Source organism: Sabethes cyaneus, chromosome 2, assembly GCF_943734655.1.
Source record: "Sabethes cyaneus chromosome 2, idSabCyanKW18_F2, whole genome shotgun sequence".
NCBI classification, from domain to species: Eukaryota; Metazoa; Arthropoda; class Insecta; order Diptera; family Culicidae; genus Sabethes; species Sabethes cyaneus.
In genome coordinates this window covers 55,277,408-55,299,502 of record NC_071354.1, presented here as the reverse complement: position 1 = coordinate 55,299,502, position 22,095 = coordinate 55,277,408, and the positions used below count along the sequence as shown (strand labels likewise).

At 37.5% G+C, this 22,095-nt stretch overlaps 1 protein-coding gene across 4 annotated transcripts in view; it reads left to right on the top strand.

Annotated features, from left to right (window-relative positions):
* Nucleotides 1–22,095, top strand: part of LOC128738277 (receptor-type guanylate cyclase Gyc76C-like) — a 161,506-nt gene that overhangs the window by 39,490 nt on the left and 99,921 nt on the right. The window lies entirely within an intron of this gene.

Sequence of the window (22,095 nt, the reverse complement as noted above, 5' to 3'; positions counted from 1 at the left end):
ATTGACAGGTCTGCAATTTTTTTCGTTTCGTGCCATGGAAATCTTTGATCGTCATCCGCGTTTCATTACGTTTTTCATCATACAGCGAAAATCTTTGATCTTCGCTATTTTCCTTCGCAACTTTTCTGATAGTCGCTTTACGCAGAACCAGTGCTGTGGGACTTTTTGGTGCCTTTAAGTGAAATACGTGGGAAAATTCGATTCGCGGTAGATGAATAGGTATCTTGAAATGACAATTCAGAGCTGCTGCAGAATAATTTCCGAAGTCACACTGAAGTTCATGCTAGGTATACCTGCCAAAATATATCCAACATGAAAGTTTGTGGGAAAATTTTTTACAAAGTTTTTATATTGTTTTCTCAAATCAATCCTCCAAGAGAAAATCACGTTTTTCAAACTTTATGTATTTATGAGATTCTCTGAAACTTAATAATACAGTGAGATAAACTTTCTTTTGTTTTGTTGATGAAAGTTTGATGAATACCTTTATAACCTTCAGGCTGGTTGAACAAAAAAAATGTTACGGTCAAATACATTTTTTCGTGTATTGAATGTAAAATAAATCTTTACTCTGATGGCAAAAGTCTAGCTGCCTATGCATTCTATTTTACTGAAGTTTTTGAGTGTCTTAATGGAATACGAATATTGAAATTAAAGAAAACTTTTCACGATTGAAATCCACTATCCATTTCAGATGCGTAGTATATCGGCTACGACTTGCAGGCTTCATCAGTGTCTGTTTTCGAACTTAAACATCGAAAGTTGAGCTTACGTACAATAAATTTACAAACGACGATATCTAAGTCGGATCACCACTGGTGGGGTCCAAGCTTAGATCGAAGTAGAAAGTTACCACAACCCACACATAGCCACCTGACACAGCCACAAGTTTGGTGAATGCAACCGTCGTCTGTGCCTGGGAAGCAAGGCTATCACATGGAAAATGTATGGGAAAATTTTAACTTGAAAGTTTCCGTTGATTTTCAATCTTTTCAAGAAAACCATATAATTACTGCATCTTTTATGAATCGAATTGTATACGAACCCTCAAAATCCGTTCTAGATTGGAAGAGCTATTCACGTTCAAAATCTTTCATTCTTTCGTGATGCTGGCTTGAGTCCAAATTTTGGATTGACACCCTGCGGTAAGACGTAGTTCTACGTCATAAATTAAATAGAATAATATCCCATTTTCAAGAATTGTTCTGCAATATGGGATCTGTGATAAGTTGGTTTAAATATGAGTTTTGAAGTTACTTTCATCCCTCCGCGGTCTACATCATTTTATGCATTGCAAAATTGACTGAAATAGTCGTAACCGTTTTGATTTCTCATTTATTTTCACTAAATTTGAGAAATTTCTCAAAAATCTTTACTATTTTGGTTATTACTAGCCGATTGCCCGATTGCTTACTCGGGAACCCTTTGTCTCTTAGCCACTTGTACATCTGTTATTGTAAGGCGAACTTCCATAATAAAGAAACTAAACCTCGATTTCTTCATTTGAATGAGTTTACCCTTTTTAGCTCTCCCTCCTTTTGTCCTCCAGCCACTTGTAAATCTGTGTTTTTTCGGTAATCCTTATGAAGTGAGATACAGCCTTTTTTTACGGTTTTGGACTTCCCCATGTGAATGGTCATCGCATTCCCCTTTTCAGAAAAATGCAATGGGAAACTCACCCGTTTATCCAAATGAACCCTCCTCACCTTGTAAGAGACCGCTTTCTAGTTTTATCAACCCTCCCGCGCTGATTCTTTTATATCATAAGACATCCCGCATAGAAATGCATAACGAATATTAATGTAAAAACATTACGGTTACTATGAATTTTACTGTTTACAACACTTTATGCTGTAACTTCACTTTTCATATTAATGTAAAAACTTTACGATTACACTGAATTTTATTGTTTACTACACTTTATGCTGTAACTTCACTGTACCGTTCTTGGAAAATTTTTCATATAATTCGGCAACAATGCAAATTGTTTAGAAGCAGGTAATAATCTCTATCTAAGGTCCAATCCTTGGCAGGTTGAGTTATTTGTAGACACAAATTGTGTCTCTTCCTCCGTCTACTGTGGAAACCACCGATCGAGAAGTTTAATCTAATTCGTTTTACTGACGGGACGACGACATTATGCAGGCGCTTCCCGGGTAGAAATGCATAACGAATATTAATGTAAAAACATTACGGTTACTATGAATTTTACTGTTTACAACACATTATGCTGTAACTTCACTGTACCGTTCTTAGAAAATTTTTCATATTAATGTAAAAACTTTACGATTACAATGAATTTTACTGTTTACAACACTTTATGCTGTAACTTCACTGTACCGTTCTTGGAAATTTTTTCATATAATTCGGCAACAATGCAAATTGTTTCGAAGCAGGAAATAATCTAAGGTCCAATCCTTGGCAGGTTGAGTTATTTGTACACACAAATTGTGTCTCTTCCTCCGTCTACTGTAGAAACCGACGAGCCAGAAGTTTAATCTAATTCGTTTTATTGACGGGACGACGACACTATGCAGGCGCTTGCAACTTACTTGTTCGTCTGTCAACATATTAGCCGCGATTCTAAACGCGGGTGTTCGGGGAAAGACTCCGTTCCTATGGAATAGACCAACCTCGTTGTGTACGTCTTGACATCGAATGAGGTGTCAGGCATATAATTAAGTTTTTATAACGGTAGATGTTCACCTTTATTCTTGTTTACAGCCGGATCCTGCATTCGTACGAATAGTTTGCTTCGAACGAATCGGGAAGCACTATTCTCATATTCGTATGAGCAAAAGGAAGGGGGCGTTCGAACGTTCGAATAGATTCGAACGAAAACAAGAATACGAATCGGTTTAACTTTCGAATGAATGTTCGAACGAAAAAAAGAATAAGGGTGTTTACAATTGACAGAGGGAACGATAGAAGACAGTAATGAAATAAAGAGTCGTTAGGATCTAACAGATAGAGATAAGGCGTAAATGGGAAAAAGCGGAATTTGTTTAAGTAGGTGTACTGACCTCTAATACTTTCCTAATATGAGCGATGAATGCGGCTCGAAAATCATAATAGTTCGAAGCCTATCAAATTCATTGTCATCATACCTTTTCAAAAACATGAAATACCGTAATTAATCAGCCGGTTTTATTTTGTCCTAATAATCCGAAAGCCTACATTTTTTTTTTGCAGAACTTATCTTAAATTTCATTGTAACTTCGTTGTAAAACAGTGTAAAACTTATAGTGAATGTACCACAAATTTTACTGTTTTTGGTTTTTATTTGTATGGGAAAAAGCCGAAAAATTTAGTGTTACATCACTTAATCACCCCCTTATTCGCTGTAAAATTGGCGGTTTCCATTAAAATTTACTGTGAAAACAGTGATATTCATGGTAACTTCAGTGTAACTTACAAAGATTTTCACTGTTTCAATGTGGTTTTTCGAAGTTTTTCAATGTTTGTAACAGTGAAATTTAATGTTTTTTTGCTATACATTTTTATTCGGGATGTGAGTCTAACCGTGCAGGCGTTCCGGTGTTATAGTGGAACATACATTCGTACTCACGTTCCACGTCTCCCCCTGTTCCTCGTCTCTTTTCTGGCAGCTCCCCATCCTGTCATGTAGCTAATTATGCGTCTATTTGCTCCCTGAAATTTCCAACACACAGAACAGACATTTATGTTCATATATAACATTATGCAAATGATGTGTAAGCTTTTGAACAATACACTAGCGATACCTCTCTTGGGGTATACTAGCCGCGCAACGTTAATGTTGCCAAATTTAAAGTATGCTCTTGCTATGTTCTACCTAGGTAACCAATAAGCATTACCATAAGCAGTACAGTAAATCAGCTGCTTATTAGCATCCCAAGTAACTATTTGAGTTTTATTACACTCTTATGATGCCATTTAAGACCAAAACTGACCTTGAAAACCGCCATAAGAGTTGTCAAAATTATTAAGAACTATGATTTACAAAATAAGCTTTTACCGAACGTTATATGCAAATTTATATGTTCTATGGGTCTCGTAGCATTGATAGAAACTTACTGTACTCGATAAATGAATAAAATTGGGTCTTAATAACACATATTCCCGATAAACTCGTAAGTTCAATAATTGGAACAACATACGATACTCCTTCCAATTTTATTGCACACCAGTTTTTCTTGTCCTAACTCCTGTTTTTCCGCAACGCGCATTTTATAGTTCATTCCTCTGCGGCGTTGCTTATTGTTTATCAACGCAAGCGGTGGGAGCCGTAGTTTTCCGCATCGCGATTTCTTTCCGTTTTACACCGTTTGTTGCTAAAAAAATCTGCCTTCATTTGTTTAAAATTATCAAATTGCTGTAGACGAGTGCTTGTGTAACAATTGGTAATTTACCAACGCTCTTGTTCCGACATCAAACGAAAGCTTCGCCGAACAGCCGATTATGAACCGTTTTCAAATGTTCACTAATTTTCTCTCAACATTGGACCATCTATCTTTAATTTTAATAAATCAGATTTTCTTCAAGTAAAATCAAAGCAAAACAAAGCCTAAATACGTGCTACATTCCGCTATCGAAACTTGATCTTCTGTTTTTATACGACAGACTTTTGATGTAGGACTACGTCTTTGTTTACTATACTGGGACTGGGTAGCACTTTGTGAAAACGAAAATAGAAGTGTAACGTTTGAATGAAAGATTTCCAATGGTAATAACTACTAAACTACTGAATGAAACTGAACAATTTATGTGTCGTTGGATAGATAAAATGATCAGCAATTTTATGGAGGGTTAGAGACCAATTTTAAGGAAGGCGTAAGAGAGGGGGCCTCCATACAAATGAAAGACAAATTTCTTCTAAACTGGAGAACTAATCAAGCAAATGGAACAAAATTTGGCATGTGGAGGTTTTTGGAGGTAAGAATTTTTTCTACAGAAGGCCAGAATTATTTCTATGGTGAATTAAGACCCCTCCCATCTTTAAGAGGGGGCTCCCATACAAATAATATACACATTTCCTCATAACTCGAGAACTAATCAAGCAAATGGAACCAAATTTGGCATGTGGGGGTTATTGGAGGTATTAATTTATTTTATGATGGTTTGAGGATAAGGACTCATACAAATAAAACAAAAATTTTTGCGTATGAGCCATATTTTCTGCTATGTAACAAGCGGTAAGTTGTGAAAGTAAGCTAGTAAAATCTTCTCGGAGCAAAAGACAGTGAATCGACGCCGCGAACTTACGCGTTTGTTGCCATTCATGTCAAAAGAGAAGGACATTCGAATGGCACGCCATATTTGCAATGAATGTGCTTCGACTTTAATGTTATTTGTAACCAATGGCCCTTTTAAAGGCCACAAGCGAGATAAAGTAAGATTAGGCCATTGCAAATCATATTAAAAGTTTTTGTCACCCCCCCTTGGAAATTGGCTTGAAAAATCGGGGGGGGGGGGGGGGGGGGGGGGGGCAAAAAAATAATTTGTAGGATATGAGTTAATTTTTTTTATAAAATCAATTGTCTGTGGACTCTACAGCCTGAAAAGCTTGAAAAATGAATGTACGAGTTGAGTTAACGCTTGAAATAGAAATGGAAATTCAAACAGCGGAATTTCCGAAAATCGGCCAAAAAAATTTTCTTTCATTTTTGTCTTTTTTTCGTAGATTTTTGCATGGAAATTAACAACGTATACATTAAAAGCAAGAATAGATTTGGTTTTCACGTTTAAACTTAAAATCCATATTTTTTTTTGCTCGATTAAAAAATTCTCTTTGTTTTTTTTGACCCCCCCCCCTTCAGTGGCCCAACACCGGAGGGACAAAAACTTTTTAAAATATTTGTAATGGCCTTATTGAAACATGTCAAACTACATCATAATCATATGATGATCATATGGCATAATCATATTCAATGCAATAATCTGTGGGCTGGTCATTTATTACCATTTCAACCTTTATGATGCACACGAGTGATTTTTAAAAGAAATCTCTATGTCTCATTGGTTGCAGGCCTTGTACTTATGAACCCCCGTCCACGTATTTTCAAAGCGACCATTGCATTCAATGAAGAATTGAATTTGAATATTTCGCTCTGCTCTTTTAAAAATTCAATTAAACAATGGCACTAACAAATTCTCATAAACATACATATTCCAGAAATGCAGTTTACATTAGTCCTTAATCTTATGATCTGATATAGTCCTACGTCACCCTTTCGTACAACCCTTAGGGCTGTATACCTTGTAGTTTTTTTTCTAATTAACCCTCCGCTCACCCCCGTTACCAAAAAGCTCACACAGAGAGCCCCCTGGTATCGGACACTTACAGAAACCTCAGCTTAGAAGAGAACTGGACAACACACTAAACAAAAAAGTTAATTTAAGCTGAGGAAAACAAAAAGAGGATACATAAAATTATTTAAAAACTATTTAATGGGCGCCCAGTGGAATTTAATATTCCTTTTTAGGGGTCCAGTATAACTATAACTAAAAATAATACTGAAAGTAACCGAATTGAGCTTGCTAGCATAGTTTTTGTACCAGAGATAATTTAAGGTAAGCAGAACCGAAAACGAAAAATGTTCAATAACTCTGAAACAATTGAGATTTGACCGTATGCGTAGAAGCATTTTATCACCCCCTGAAATACCAGACATCTGTATTTCATTGATTTTTATAACCGCGTTCAACGGCAATCATGCTTTATTTTACTGGGATAAAATATGAATTACTCAGTATTTACAGTATAAACTAAAAACGAATGAGCCAAAAAATGCTTGTTTTAATTGCTATATAGTGAAAATTGAATGCGGATTAATGTTGAATAAAAACGACGTCGCAGAATGTGTCTCTCTATCTATATAAAAACTATTTTATGTTTATAAAGCCATATTAAAACATACCTACTTCAAAGTATACTGTATATTGTGCGCCTTCCATTCATCTTCGTTTTCGTTCGCAACAGAGATGAACCAACCAAATATTATCGCATATCGCTTGTACTTAGCGTTTGAAGCAATATGAAAAGTTTCATATTCTAGCTGGTAAAAAGCAAATTATTAGCGCGCTACATGCCGACGTGATTCGGACGTTTGCTTTTTGGTTAGATATAGACTTCGCTGCCTAACAGTTGGGTGTACAGGAAAATAATCTAATTTTTTTAACCTACAACAGTATTCCCTACAGGTAAGAAAGAATGACGATTGACCCTAAAAAATCCGACTGCATCTGTCAGTACATTGCTTAATTTTTTTTATAGATAACTATGTCTCTCCATCTGTGAAGATGTTATGGAGGCGCTTTGTATTTTAACCTAATAGAGCAGTAGTTTATTACTACCAAACTGAAAATCATTTAAATGTAAAGCGACTGCTGATAAGTATTTTTGAGTTATGGAAAATATTATAGAGTCCAGCTTGTTTTTGTGAGTTTGACGTTTTGAGGCTTGTGGGTGTTATTAAATGTCGTGCTAATTACTTAAAAAAAGCAAAGCAAAGCCTAGGTGCTACATTCCGTTTTTGAAGCTTGATCTTCTGTTTTTATTCGACAGACCGTCAGTTGTTAGAGAATAAGATGATTTCGGGGCTCGTGCTACGATCCTATTGACTCTAACAACATCTTCCAAATATAATTCGAACATGTGACGACAAGTTTGGTAATCCAATATCGTACTTTGAGTGTTCAAATGTGTTTATCAGTTAAGAACCAACTTCAAAGAAATTTTTGAGTATTCTATTTCATATGTTAAAAATAATTTTTATCTTTAAACATCCAATTTATTGTGGTAAGCTTGAGCAACTCTACTGCACGAGCGTGATTTCCAGTACATATTTCTAGCAAAACAAGAGCATTTTTACGTGACAAATATTGAAACGTGAGAAAGGGCTGCCGTTAAAATCGGTCCGTTTATCGCAACTGCTTATCTGAAGTGCAAAGTTAATGTCAGATGAAAGGTTGAATAAATGGTGCATATTACAGGATAATTAATACTCCATGAATGAGATAATGAAACCTTTAGCGCGTAATGTTGGGGTAAACCACATAATGTGTTTACCTACTGCAATTCGATAGCTCCATTCAACTGTTATGTGGTGCATTTTGATGGACAGTGAAACAAAATTAATGTGCTACCACAGGTCGTTCACATTTATGGAGAAATTTTTTGTGGTAATTTTAAAGCTGTGCTCTGGTTATAGTTCCAATAGACTTGGTATGTAGGAATCGCAACGTATGCAAATTTTAAAGAATTTTCACAAACTCAACTAACTGCTGCATTTGTTTCAAAATCTCTACTTTGAGACATGTTAAGCTCAATTCACAGGGGTTCATTGTGGTCTCAAAGCCGCAGAGCAGAGCTTTCAATGACTTCCGGCAGCAATTGTCCTCAATTGTAAGCAAAAAAGAAACAAAACGGTTCACGAATGGAGCTTTGCAGGCACAAAGGAAAATAGGTACGTTCGGAGCAAAAAAGAAGCGTTGTTTATGTACAATTCGGCTAACTGACATACACGGAGAACAAAGGCTTATCTCCCACTGTTTGAGTATGGTAAAAACTGCAGAATTGTGCGTTTTGCTTTAGTTCCAGCTGTTAAACAACCTTTGATGATTTCTTGTGCGCTCAAACTAGCTACAACATAAAGCTAAACTGTTCCACATTTCCAGAGGATTATTGCCAGCAAAACCCTTAAGCTTTTTGAAAGGCTGTGCGTTTGGAATGAAAATATCCTTCTTCGATCTGACCGGAAATTTTCACACAAGTTTTAGCAACGTACTCCGGTGGATGTGAAGCTTATTTTATAGGTTACCGAAAAAGGGTGAATTTGATACGCTAGCCATTTTTCATCTGTCATAGACACCGATAGTGTTGTTGAAGCCCCAATAAAATCGATAGTAGTTCAACTTGTAGCAACCTGGTTTTGGGACGACAACGGGTGATAAATTTTCATAACACAGAATATCGAGAACATTCAACCTATTGCATCAATTTTCAATCTTCTTTTGATATGCTCTGCAGCGCAATGACGGTACCATCGCCGTGCGGCTGATGAAATAGCAATATCATTCATTTCGAGTGGGTAAATAATATTTGTTTTGCTAATAGTCACATTGAGGGCTTTTACTTATCTCGCGTTAGATTCGTTGCAGACAACCACTTGATAGAGTTTAGTCAGGACTGGTGATTATTTGTTAGTGTTTTTATGCTAGGTTTTATAACTTTGCTGAAAGCCATGCGCATAATTTCTCGCTTGAATTACACTGAAATGATCTTCGAGCTTATTACACTTACTGGTTCGTAAAAACAGGAAAACCTAGTGAGTTTCCACATGGGAAACAATTTTCGCGTTATGGTGCATATTTATTGCTTCAAAGCTGAGCAGCTTACCGAATGAAAACATTTCTGCTGGGTACGAAATTAATTCTCAACACGTGCAGAACTTTCACGTTGTGTACGAATACGATCCACTGCTCGGTAAGCTACAAAATTCATTAGAGATCGAATAATGGAGGCATTAAATCGAGCGCCAATACATCACTTCTTGCTGGTGCATTTTCCCAACTGCATCATGCAACGTCAATGTAATGCTAGAGTCTAGTGTACTCCTACTGGGTGAAGCAAGCTGAATTAAACAATATTCCTAAATTTGCCAATATAAACTGAACCAAGATCCGACCATGTTTCTGGTTTTACTTCGTGAAAGTCGGAAATTTTGATGAACTAAATGAATAACTAATGCACGAAGTGGGTCCATACCATGCTCTGGAATAATGGCAGAACAGTGCAATTGACTTTATAGTGCCTATTCGTCTCAGGATACATTATTATTGGATGAAGCTAAACCAGTTAGGGTAACGATATCAAGACCAATTCAGTTTCGTACAATGCTTTGACTAGCTAACAGGCGATAAATGTTGCAGCAGCAGTTATCATGCTTCTTGTAACATAGCGACAAAGTGGCTCGATGATGAAACCTGTTGGCTCGATTGTAATTTGTTATTAAAAATTCTTCTTTTTTGAACTGTACATAAAATTGATAATTTATACTCGATCGGTTACGGTAATGAAATAAAGTTTTCCATTTAAAAATAAAATATTGCGTTTATCATACCTTGAAGTCAACAGTTTTCTATTTATTTTGAGCTTGTTTTTGGTGCTGTATTAATCAACAATATCTTTGCTTCTTGTATTCGCATCATCGTTCAGATGGTCAACCCAGAGCTTTCACTGTGTCGAGCTTTTATAGTTTCTTTGAATTGTCGTGAAGTATAAAAATATAATTTGATCTAGAACTGTCTCTGAGTATCGAGCAAATGATAACAGACGGTGATGATTATTGTCATTTTCAGCTACCTAGAAAAATTGAACAGATGTATACTATCATCAAATTCCATGTACCATCACTAAAAATATCACTAGAAGAGGGTACCCGAAACACTAATTTAAAAAACGGTCTAAAATTTTCCGAAAAGTATCATCATCATATCATCATCATATTATCTTAAGTCATCTTTAACAATCATCGCAAAACAAATAAACTTGAATTAGTAAGTAATGTGCTTCAATTCAAATTTTTTTATATTCACTGTTTGTTACCTTAAGATTATTATGAATAAATTTTTTTCAACTTAGCTGGATTTCTGCGCTGGATTATTTTCAACCGATGAATGAGTAGCAGAAAATTGAAATAGCGACTATCTTCATACCTCTATTGCTTGGGTGGAAAGCTAAAAACCTCCCCCGGTTTTCTTCAACTCAACCCACTTTGCCCACCTGTAGTAATCCGCTAGTAAGGACATTCTCGTCCTCAGTAAGTATCAGTTTTCCCGCCGATTCTCGTCAAACGGGTGGATGCGCCCGCCACAACGCGCTGCCGCCGTCGATCCCTGTGCTGCCCTCCGGTGTGCTACTTAGTAGTTGGCGAAGGAAATAATATAGCATTTCCCTCGACTGCGCTCCATGTTGTCTCTCTCGCTATACAACATCTATCGGCTGTCGTTAGGCATCGTCGGCATCGGTCCTTCTTTGCGATGTAGGCTTGGCCCGCACGCGGTACAATAAGCACACACATAACTGTCAATTTGTGGTGGCATAAATTATAGTTAATTATCATGTTATAAAACTCGCTTGCTGTTTGCACTGGATCGACACTTTGGCATCATGGAACTTTGGTCGGTCGGACGGTCGTCCGAACGGAGGGCGAAAAGATTCCTCCGATTCTTTTCCGCTGCCTTCGAACTAGTGCCACGAACCGGTTGAATTGCATTGGCCTGGGCTGCGTTCCGGTGAGTTCATCCGACGATAGCAAGCAGGATCGTGCGTTCGCTGTCTACGCTGTTAAACTGCTCATCGCGACTCGAGCCGACGACAGCGAAAAAGTGTCAAATGGGAGGACTTTGAAGGCCTGCCAAAGTTGCTTCTCCTCCGGACAGGGCGATGATTTGAACGCGTTCGTCGCGTGTTATGTGCGTGCAGGAGAAATGAAACCGCTTTCGTGGCTGGCGAATTAATGCGATAATTTGTAAATGCATGCTTCGCTTTTACTGCTGGACTTGGTAGAGTGTAATAAACCTACGCCTAGGACAGCTATGGGAAATATTCGCTATCTGGACTGGACAAGTTGCGTTTATTGCGAAACCGACCAGTTCAACTATTTTCCGAAAGCTGGGTGCTACAAAATGATACAAGTTAGGATGAGTTACTACTTTACTTTTCCTTGGCAACAAGTTAAAAATCGCGATGGAAAGTGGCCATGGTTGCGCTCGAACATGTAATAGAATGTGGAACCATATTTTTCAAGTATTGTAAGCACACTAAAGCTGTCTCATCCAGAGAATTTTGACGTTAGGGTTGGTTCATCTCAGCACTGCTCGAAATATTTCAAAGCAACCTACATCTCCCTGAGGAAAATATATCTCAATTGTCTTTAAAAAAACACACGTTCGGTATTTTATTAAAAAGAAATTAAACAACTGTTAATAGTTTGCACATCACTTCTGAGAGCAAACTGCCAGATAGTTTGTGCTTCGTACTAGCTTTGTAAACACATCGTTGTTTGGTGATTCGGAGGATTTCACTATGTTGGTTTTAGTTGAGCAAAGAGTCTGCTTGAAATTTTGTGCTTCTCTTAAAATTTCATGTGGACTCAATAATAACGAAAAATTTTTATCTGAGTGGTACAAAAAGTTGAAAGCGGAACCGCACTATTTATGATTTTATCATTCACTTCGAACCCGTCGCTAACGAATATCTGCTTCTATGCTTGTAATACATGAAGAGGCAGAAGGTTCATCTTCGGGGACCGGATTTGTGGGGAAACAACAACAACATCACAACAATACTCCGGCTCACAGTCTCATGTTGTAAGTGAATATTTCATCAAACCCAAGACTAATTCTCCAAGCACCGTATTTCCCTGACGTAGCTCATGTGATATTTTGTTGTTTTCCCGATTGAACTTCTTACTTTATGGCCGTTTTATTTACAAATTCCGAGTAAAGTTGGATCGGAAAGTATACAAATATTTGCATAACGATATTTTTGTTTTTGGACTTGAAATGGAGCGACTGGGTGTATATACGGAAGCCGTATGCTGGTTCAGATCTTACCTGAGAAACAAAAACTTATATGTCAAAATAGGATCCACTGTTTCCAGCTGCTTCTCCAATTAATCTGGAGTCCCGCAAGGCAGTAACTTAGGCCCGCTGCTCTTTTTAATTTTCATAAATGATGTTACTTTTCTGTTTCAACATGGTTGTTGGCTATTTTATGCTGACGATACTAAAATTTTTAAAACTATTACGTGCCTGAGTGACTGTGTGGAACTGCAAGAGTACTTGAACGTGTTGGTGAGCTGGTGCGGAGCAAACTGCTTAACGCTAAGTATAGAGAAGTGTAACGTGACTTCGTTTCACAGAAAACGTGCACCTATTGAATATGACTATACTGTTTCCGGCCACCACCTCCTCCGCGTACAGTTTATTAAAGATTTGGGAGTGCTGTTGGATAATGGATTAATATTCAAGAGCCACTACGACAGTATTATCTCCAAGGCCAACCGTCAACTTGGATTCATGCTCAAGATTGCGGATGAGTTCCGAGACCCACTATGCCTTAAATCGCTTTACTGTTCACTTGTTCGGTCAATTCTCGAGACTAATTCTGTCATTTGCTGACCTTTTCACGCAAATTGGTCGCGCAGAATCGAGATGGTACAGAAGAAATTCGTCCGCAATGCCCTTCACCATCCTCCGTGGCGCGATCCACTGAACCTACCGTGGTATAAAAACCGCTACCGACTTCTTGGCATTCAGCCCCTGGAACTCAGACGACGAACTGCACAGGCGGTTTTTGCTGCTAAACTACTGACGGATCGCTTCGACTGCCCGTCGTTATTAGAACAAATGGCCCTATATGCTCCCGACTTAAAAAACGGTCTAAAATTTTCCGAAAAGGAGCAAGTACATTTTTATAAAACTTTTTACATAGAATTGCTAAACGATGAAGTTAGTTGAATCATCATATCATTTTCGCACGGATCGCATCGACTGCCCGTCGTTATTAGAACAAATGGCTCTATATGCTCCCGACTCCAAAAAACTCCAAAAGCGAAATTCAAAACTCGAAAGAAGAATGTTCAAAGTTAAAACCCAAAAGTCAAAACGCAAACTAAAAAACAAAGTTGAAAAGTGAGGAAATGTCTGGTGGGAAGAATGATAAATTGGAAGAATTGGAAAATGTTAGGCCAAAAATATATTGGAACGTTCAATGGCAGGAAAGGCACGCATCCACACTCTTTCGGTTGATACCCGACTGTTTTACTGACTAAACTACTGCCGCCCCCTTATATTAAGGTGGTCTAATACCTGTTTTTAATCCTTATAATCCTATTATTCCACACACTAGCCTCGGCGTTGATAATTATTTTTGTAGGATTGCTCTCAAGCAGGGACGTTGAATGTACTGGTTGGTGACAAAAATTTGAAGACTGGTACACAAGCACCGAAAAGAAATGCAAGAACAGCGAAAACATCTTTTGTTCTACGTGTCGTACATTTTTCGGTTGGGGGACGAACATGTCACCAGTCTTGGACACACTTTTTTATATTCTGTTGCGCATGTAAGCCATACAACTTTCCCCCAAACAAAACGGTCTTAAATAAGAAGGTTTCCCATACACTCTATTCTCTATCACTTCTCCATACTATTTCAACTAGAATTGTGAGTAAAAAGCGGCAAATGCATGTCATTACTACAGGACATTTTAATGAATGGTCAACTCACGTACAAAAATGTTTGCTTATTATCATGTACGTTTTCGTAACATATTGAGTGTCGAATCAGTGTCTGAAAACTGCTCGAATTCATACCTCACGCATAGCGCACTAGATCACCGCATGTGACGGACACGGTCTGATACGAAGAAAATCAACAATAGCAGCCATTTTTTCTATAAATTGAGGTTTGGCTTTATATGAGGTTTATCCGCAAGCAGCAGCTCTTGAATCTGTAGTTAGGAAAGGCTGCATTTTTACCCGGTTTAACACGCTTCACGCTATCCGATGCGACGCAGGGCTGTGCTGCATCTTTCCTTGTGCGTGTTTTGGGATCATTTCCCACGATCTGCAAAATTTCATGGTGAATTGGTGACGCCACTTGCTGATGCGGCTCTCCTAGAAGCCTCGTTGAAAATAACGCTCCTTTTCTGAAGGCCGTATCGTAAATGTTTCTAAATTAAAATCATTGTGTAACAAAACGAAAACTTCTGGATGTGTGTTTACATACTTGCATTAGCTAGCTGACGGTCGAAAAATTTATAGCCTTACTTCTGCTGGGCTGTCGTTGCTACACGATTATCGAAGCAATAGCAAAGATGGTTGTCCGCAAGTTATTCCGGAAAATACATTTTGATGCTGCAAACGTCCCAAAGAGACCCGAGAAGTCTGTTTCGTTGTTGTTTTCCAAACGCGTTAGACCGTGTTTGTCGCACGCGGTGATCTAGTTTGCTATTCGTGATGTATGAATTCGTGCAGTTTTTTAATACTAATTTAGCATTCAACATGTTGCGTTTAAAATTAAATTGCAACTAAAACTAAAAGAGCTAGGTATTTCACGTCAAAGAACAAATTGTACAACGGTACCAGAGCTTCAAATTAGTAGACAAAAGCAACTAACTTTATATCGCATTTTTGGGAGAAATTTGATGAAAACACCTTGAGAAATTCTTATTTCAAAGCTTTTTGCTTCTGAAAAGTTACTAATTTACGTTCAGCAGGAGGTATAATAGCAATTCTCAGTTTAAAATTTTTCGTATCTTTCAACTAAAAGCAACAGAATCGAGCTAGCTGGCATACTTTTGTACTAGAGCCAATTTTAGAAAAAGAGAACCGAAAACTAAAAATGTATAATAACTCTGTAACGCATTTACACACCGAAGCATCAATTTGGGTTTTATTACAGCCTTATGATGGTATTTAAGAGCAAAAAGGGTCTTGAAGACCACCGTAAGAGTAGAATAAAACTCACATTGTTGCTTGGGTATATTATATCATTTTGATATCGCATTATACAGGTCAAGTTATTTTGTACTTCCACATATGAAAAAAACTCTGTAACGATTGAAATTTCACCATATGCGTAGAAGGATTTTTTTCGTTAATTGTGGTCCTCTATCCCCCCTTGAAATATTTGCACTAAGCTAGTTAACACCCTGCAGTTTTGGCCTATATACCGAAGTTTTACAGTTCGTCCAATTTATCGTTCTTCGCAGGAAGTGCCTGGTGCCTAACTTTCCAAAAAAGATATCTCGCCTGGACGGCGCACCTGTACCGTACGGTACGGAGTACCTGTAACTAACGTCTGTGTTGCTAGAGAGATGCATTTGAGCTTATAACTTAATTTCAATTTCAACTGAAAATTGGATTTAAAACCAGATTTGAATTTGTGTTTGAAATTATATTTTAATTAGTCGTGAATTTAACCTTGAAATTGGGTTTGAAAACGGACTAAAAATAAGACCCTTAATTAGATATGAAATACTTCATTTGATATTGAAATAAAACAAAACTGATTGGATTGGATTGGATTTAAAACCAGATTTGAATTTGGACCTGAAATTGGATATCAAATTTAAGCTTGGAATTGGACATGAAATTAGACACCAACGTTTACTTGAAATTAGACTAGAAAGCCGACTTAAAATTGGAGTTCAAAATGAGTTTAAAATTGATCGCAAGTATCTATTATCTTTACATATTTATTACTCGCTAATTTCTTCTAGTGAAATAAAATAAATTAACATTAATTAATCAGATGCGCTTGGCACCCGGAGGTTTCCCCGTCTCTTCTTCCTCCGTTGAATCAGAAATGCATTTATGTATGAGAAACTTATTCACACAAGATCCATACCACGAATTCGCCTTTGTGGCAATATTTCGTAGTTCGGTTGATCGATTAAACCTTTTTCTGATAATGTTTGAAATATGAATACTGATAAGAGAATAATTTGGGATATTTTCAAGTTTAGGAATAATTAGAATTACTTCCAGAATCCACTTTTGTCGTTGTCGTCATTTAGGTACAAACTGGAGAATCAAACATTATAGCTATGTTTTTATTTAGTGTTTATTTGTAGCCTTCATGTTGACAGAGTTTCGCTAACCTTATAACCTTCATTATGACAGAATTTCGCTTCGGGGGGCAAGGTTTTATCCACAAAACTGATTATTTGAGAAAAGTATTTGATGGTCTCAGGACTTTCATTCCCAGTCACCTTCCCAAGTAACAATTGTAGTTTTATTGCACTCTTATAATGGTATTTTGGTTGCAAAATCCATCATAAGAGTATAATAAAATCCGTAATGTTACTTGGGTTCCCCTTCCCTATTGTGCAGCATTCTCAATTTACAGAATGTAGTAGGTTAAGAGGACAACCATGCGTCCCCATTATCTTGGGAAATAATGGAGGAACATTGTTCACTACGATTACCAGTATCATTAACTGTCGTCGTCGTTTGTCGGAAGCGATGGATGTGCTATTTCCACCGTGTTTGTATTAGTAAAATTTGTATCTCGGTAAATTGTGATAAGATAAGAGGGCTGAATGCACGATTGTTTTTTAGTTAAATGCCCGGTTAAACAATTATGTAGAAACAACTGCGCAAAATTGTGATTGTTTAGTTGTTCCACTTTTTTATTTTGTTGATCAGTGTAAAATATCGGTGAAATGTGCGGTGCAATAAAAACTATAGACACATCAATTAAACACGTTCATGTTGAATTTATTTGAAATAATTTTTTCGTTCGATTTAGCTTTATATACCTAAATATATGAAAACAGCTGTTTCTCCCGTAATATACAAAAGCTTCCATTTTTACGATTCGTTTGCTGATAACATCAAGTTTCAGCTAGTTTATGGATCTTCATCAGTCATGCAGAGCACGTAACCTGGAATCTCAAAAGCCTAACAAAGAACTGAATGCTTGAGTAAATGATGAATGCGAAGAGTCCGGCTAGGCACGACGCAGGCCATCCGCGGCCTGTAGCTGAAGCCGCGAGGATCCAATCAGTACAATCTCAAAGAAAACGCGTCGACGGCGATGAGCTAAACGCGTAATGTGTTTTCACAGCGCCAACTTGTTTTGGTGATGCGAGCAACGAGATAAAAGCTATGCAAATTAGCTGACAGCTGATGCGATCGACCGCGCGCTGCATTTGTTGTGGTTACAGAGCTTGGCGGGTTGAATGGTTGGACACAGGACTTTCGTGTATGGCGACGTGTAAAGTGAGACGACGGCCACATGATTTGATTAACGTAGAGTATTATGGTAGGCATTTAGCCTTCATGCACCGTTAAGTGCGGTGTAGTTAGCAGTTTCATGGTAAATTATGCTGATCGTTGTGTACTGGTTAAACAAATGCATTTACTGTCGATTAGAAAGGCTATCGTAATTTGAGGGCAGTTTTTCGACAAGGTGAAATTTCAAATTTAATTTCAAATGATATATTTTATATCTTCCAATAAATGTCTACATTGATAAGGCAGTATCAATTCTTTTTTGTGCAGGATATTCAACTACCAAATCATCAATTAAATCAATCAATTAAACGTATATTTAGGTGTTTTCATATGATTTTTCTGGTAACCAAAGATTGTTTGACGTCATAATATTGCTGATAGCGAACCTAATACAGTTTTCAACACAATTTTTTAATTCAATGTTTTTCTAAGTTTTCAAAAAAAAACGGTTATCATAAAATTGTGATCGGTTTCACTTTTAGCAGCTAAAAAGAATCATTTTAAATGAAAAAAAGCATTGTTTGTAAAGCATTTTATCCTGTTAATGCATGGGTACCCGGGCCGACCCGTAATGGAATGGTCGATGATCACACTGAGCTGACAATCGCGTGTTTCTGCACTATTATCGAGCGGCTCGCTCGGTCGCGAACCTTTCCCAAGAAATTGCCACTTACTCGGACTCGGGCCTGAACTAGTTGTGATAACTGCAGATGATCATGCTGGCTGCCATGGACAGCAGGTAGTAATCATCGATCGAATCCCGCAGTGCTACCAAACAGCGGATTGCGTTTGACCATTTCACACATTCACACTGCATATTAATGGTAATTGTAGATAATGCTAATAAAACTGAAATAAATTGCATGAGCGGATCGGTTTTTCTCTTGGGGTTTCCACAGAGAAAACGCACTCTTCTCGGGAGCGGGTAAAACTTAAGCGTTACTATACATAGCGAATATTGGCAAAGAACCGGACCGGGCTGAACTCAGACCCGAGCGTCTTGTAAGTGTCGTTGTGCGTGCATAAATATTAAAGCTTATCACTTTTTTTCTATTTTTAAACTAAATAAACTTCCAATGCCAGCACGACGGTCTTCGCATCGGCCGTAGCGTGGAAAATATAAGGATTTACTGTGGTCAAGGTACGGTCGCGCTGGCCATCGCCACTATAAATAATGGTGAATAAAAAGACAAAAATGTTTTAGAAAAGCTGCCCAACTGGGGCTATAAATTTTACCATAATTGTAATTAATATAGAAAATGTGAGACCAGTTGCAGAGTGTCGTTCGAAATGTGTGTGCACACATATGTCGCAGCGAGGTTCCATGCAGATTGCGCCCTTCCGCAGAAGCTGCCTCGGTACAGTACGGTGAGAAACCGGTTAGATTTTCATCTACAGACCGTTCCACGAGCCTCGTAGGAGTCGCTGGAACCCCGATATGGACAGTTGGTCACACGCAGTGCTAATAATAGTTGCAGTGAGATCATACCTGGAACAGTGTCCTCTTGGACGAGAGTTCAAGAAACCCACACATCCTGCCAATGACATGAAACAAAAAGCAAAAAAAAAACAGAACAACTTCAACACTGTTTCGAAGGAAACGATAAAAATTTGCCGTAAATATCAATTAGCAGAACGGTCGCATTGATGGTGGTATCTAATATTAGTTCGCACCAGAAGCGGTTTCCGGTCACCCGGAATATGTGACGCGCATTTGACTTCTGCTGTAAATTGTTTCGGCCAATACGAGCGGCATTTCGTCACCCGCGCTGCTGCATGATACTGCTATATGTGCTAATCAAATGTTGGCACGATTGAATCGATCTCACTGGTTTCAAAGAACCATGCCTAGTCAACAAATAGGATTCGGGTTTGGTCGTGTGTAAAACCGTTCAACTGTACGAACGAGCAACAACAGGTTATACGTAGTTCTATTTGTGAGGTGTCCAATTTTTCGATTCATAAATTGTAAACCTCAGAGCTCATAATAGATTGCTTAGCACCCACCATCCTGTTTGAATTTTAGTAAACAAAAAACGGTTCATATTACAGTGGTACGTCTGGGAGCACGGTTCCGGTTGTTTGTTTTCATTCGAACGCTCCGTTTTTCTAGAAATTTGCAGTGTTAAATCAAAGTATTTATTGATACAGTTTGCGCGAGTGTACTGTTTAGTGTTTACTGCTATCCTGTAGTATGCTGATCATGTCGATTGGCAAGAGATAAGTATACAATTTTAAAGTTAGAGTAGTTTCCAAACACATGTCATGGAAACAAAGCAAACCTGATAAACCCCGATAAAATTCTTCCAGATGCCAAACATCGAAAATTATTTTCGATTTTTATTGACGAATAATGATTTCATTTGACATGTAGTTGGCGCTACGGTAGAAATTATGCTTTTATGCATCAAAATTAAATTGGTCTAGAAGAATTTTGCAATTATGATTTTGTTTTACTAAATACGTGCTTATTGTTTATGAAGGCGACCTCGCAATGTACGTGTATATCCAGGTATTCTAGAAATGGGTCGCTGGATGAACAATAGAGCTGTCACCTTCCATCTCCAGGACTAAAATTATTTGCATTTACAGAAACAAGCTTTCTGGATTGAAGTAATTTTTTTTACATAAAAGCACTGCCGGTCAACGGGCGATGGATTGTAGACACACACACACACACACACACACACACACACACACACACACACACACACACACACACACTGCTCGAGCCAAAATTGCTGATACCTTTTACCTTTGTTATACTAGGGTTTTTTCTAATTTCCGTCGTAGTAAGTAACGCCATTTTAATTTTCATCATTTGTTGGATGGATTTAATGAATACTCCAAAAGTTTTTAAGTAAAACACACTTACCTTCCGATTCGTGAACTTTGAAATCACTGAAAAGCGATTGAAAAAGCATTTTATTGAAATTACGCAACTGACTTTATTTCTTAAATTCGTCGTACCGTTTTAAAATCCGTCCATCAAAATTTTTCAGCATCAGAACTAAAAATCACAACAATGTTTACGAAACTAACGCGTATATATTTGTGTAGGACTGCATGACAAATGTTATTCTGCAAAATTTCTGCAGGTCAGGCAAGTTTTCCTGACTGTAGAATAACGACAATGCCTTGCGTGAGTTATTTTCATTTATGAATGACGGAAATTAAAATGATAAGTCGACATTTTCTTCTTCGTCGCACGAAAAAACGTAGGAAATTTGGCTGGTAGGACGTCTTTAACCCTTAAATGCGCAATGTTGCTTTAAAACAACATAGTGAAAAGCATCCCCAGAGTAAATTATGTTTACCGCCTTTAGATTAATAAATTTTCTTTACAAATGAATTTTTTCAGCGTGTGCATTTAAGGGTTAATGATAAAAAGCAAGGTTAGCCAAGAGAGGTTTTCTGATGTTCAAATTTATTTTTTACCCCCACTGCACAATGGGCAAAAGCGGGCTCTTAATTCCAAGAATTAGAAGCCGCTGGTTTGGAACCTTACAAGATACCTATTCTTATGTAAAAAAAATGCAGGAAATCGATTGGTGATGGTTTCATCGTGCGCAAACTTCGGGAAGTGGTCCATTTGGCCCTATTTTCCCCAAAAACCATGTTAAAAGCTAATTAAATAGTATAAAAACTTATTTGCCGCCCATGAAATGAACTCAAATAGCTTCCAAATGTTGCCAAAACATCAGAAGAATCAAATCCCATCCACTCCATACTGTGCGAAATGCAGATATAGTCCATTTTTCCAAATTCACCCCTAAATACATAGTAAAACCTAATTAAAGCGATTCAAACAAATTCAAAGACAGGGGAATGAACTCGAATAGTTCCAATTTACTCGAAAGACATCAGGAGAGTTGATTGTCATCGATTTAGTACCGTGATGAATTCACAATCGGTTCGTTTTGCCTGATTCTCTCCTTGATCTACAAAAACACGTTCATTTGCTATTGCGTAAAAAATCGTAATTTTTCAACGATGGTGTTTCTGGAGAAGTTTATCAATAAAATACAGTGCATCATTTTAAACTATTGGAGTAATCCTCTATTCATCTATCAGGGTGATACAAACTTTTGTTTTTTTGAATCGGTATAGAATATGCGACGTTTTTGTCTTCTCGTTGGAATTGGATCTTTTAGTTAGCTAAAAATTTGGTTTCTTATTTTGTCCCTAGGTGCTCTCGGTGTTGAACTCCAATATTCTTCCAAATAGCAGCAATAAAACTATTGAGCACGGTATTACTGTATTAAGAGCACCATAACTTAACATTTTTATTGCGGTCTGATAAGC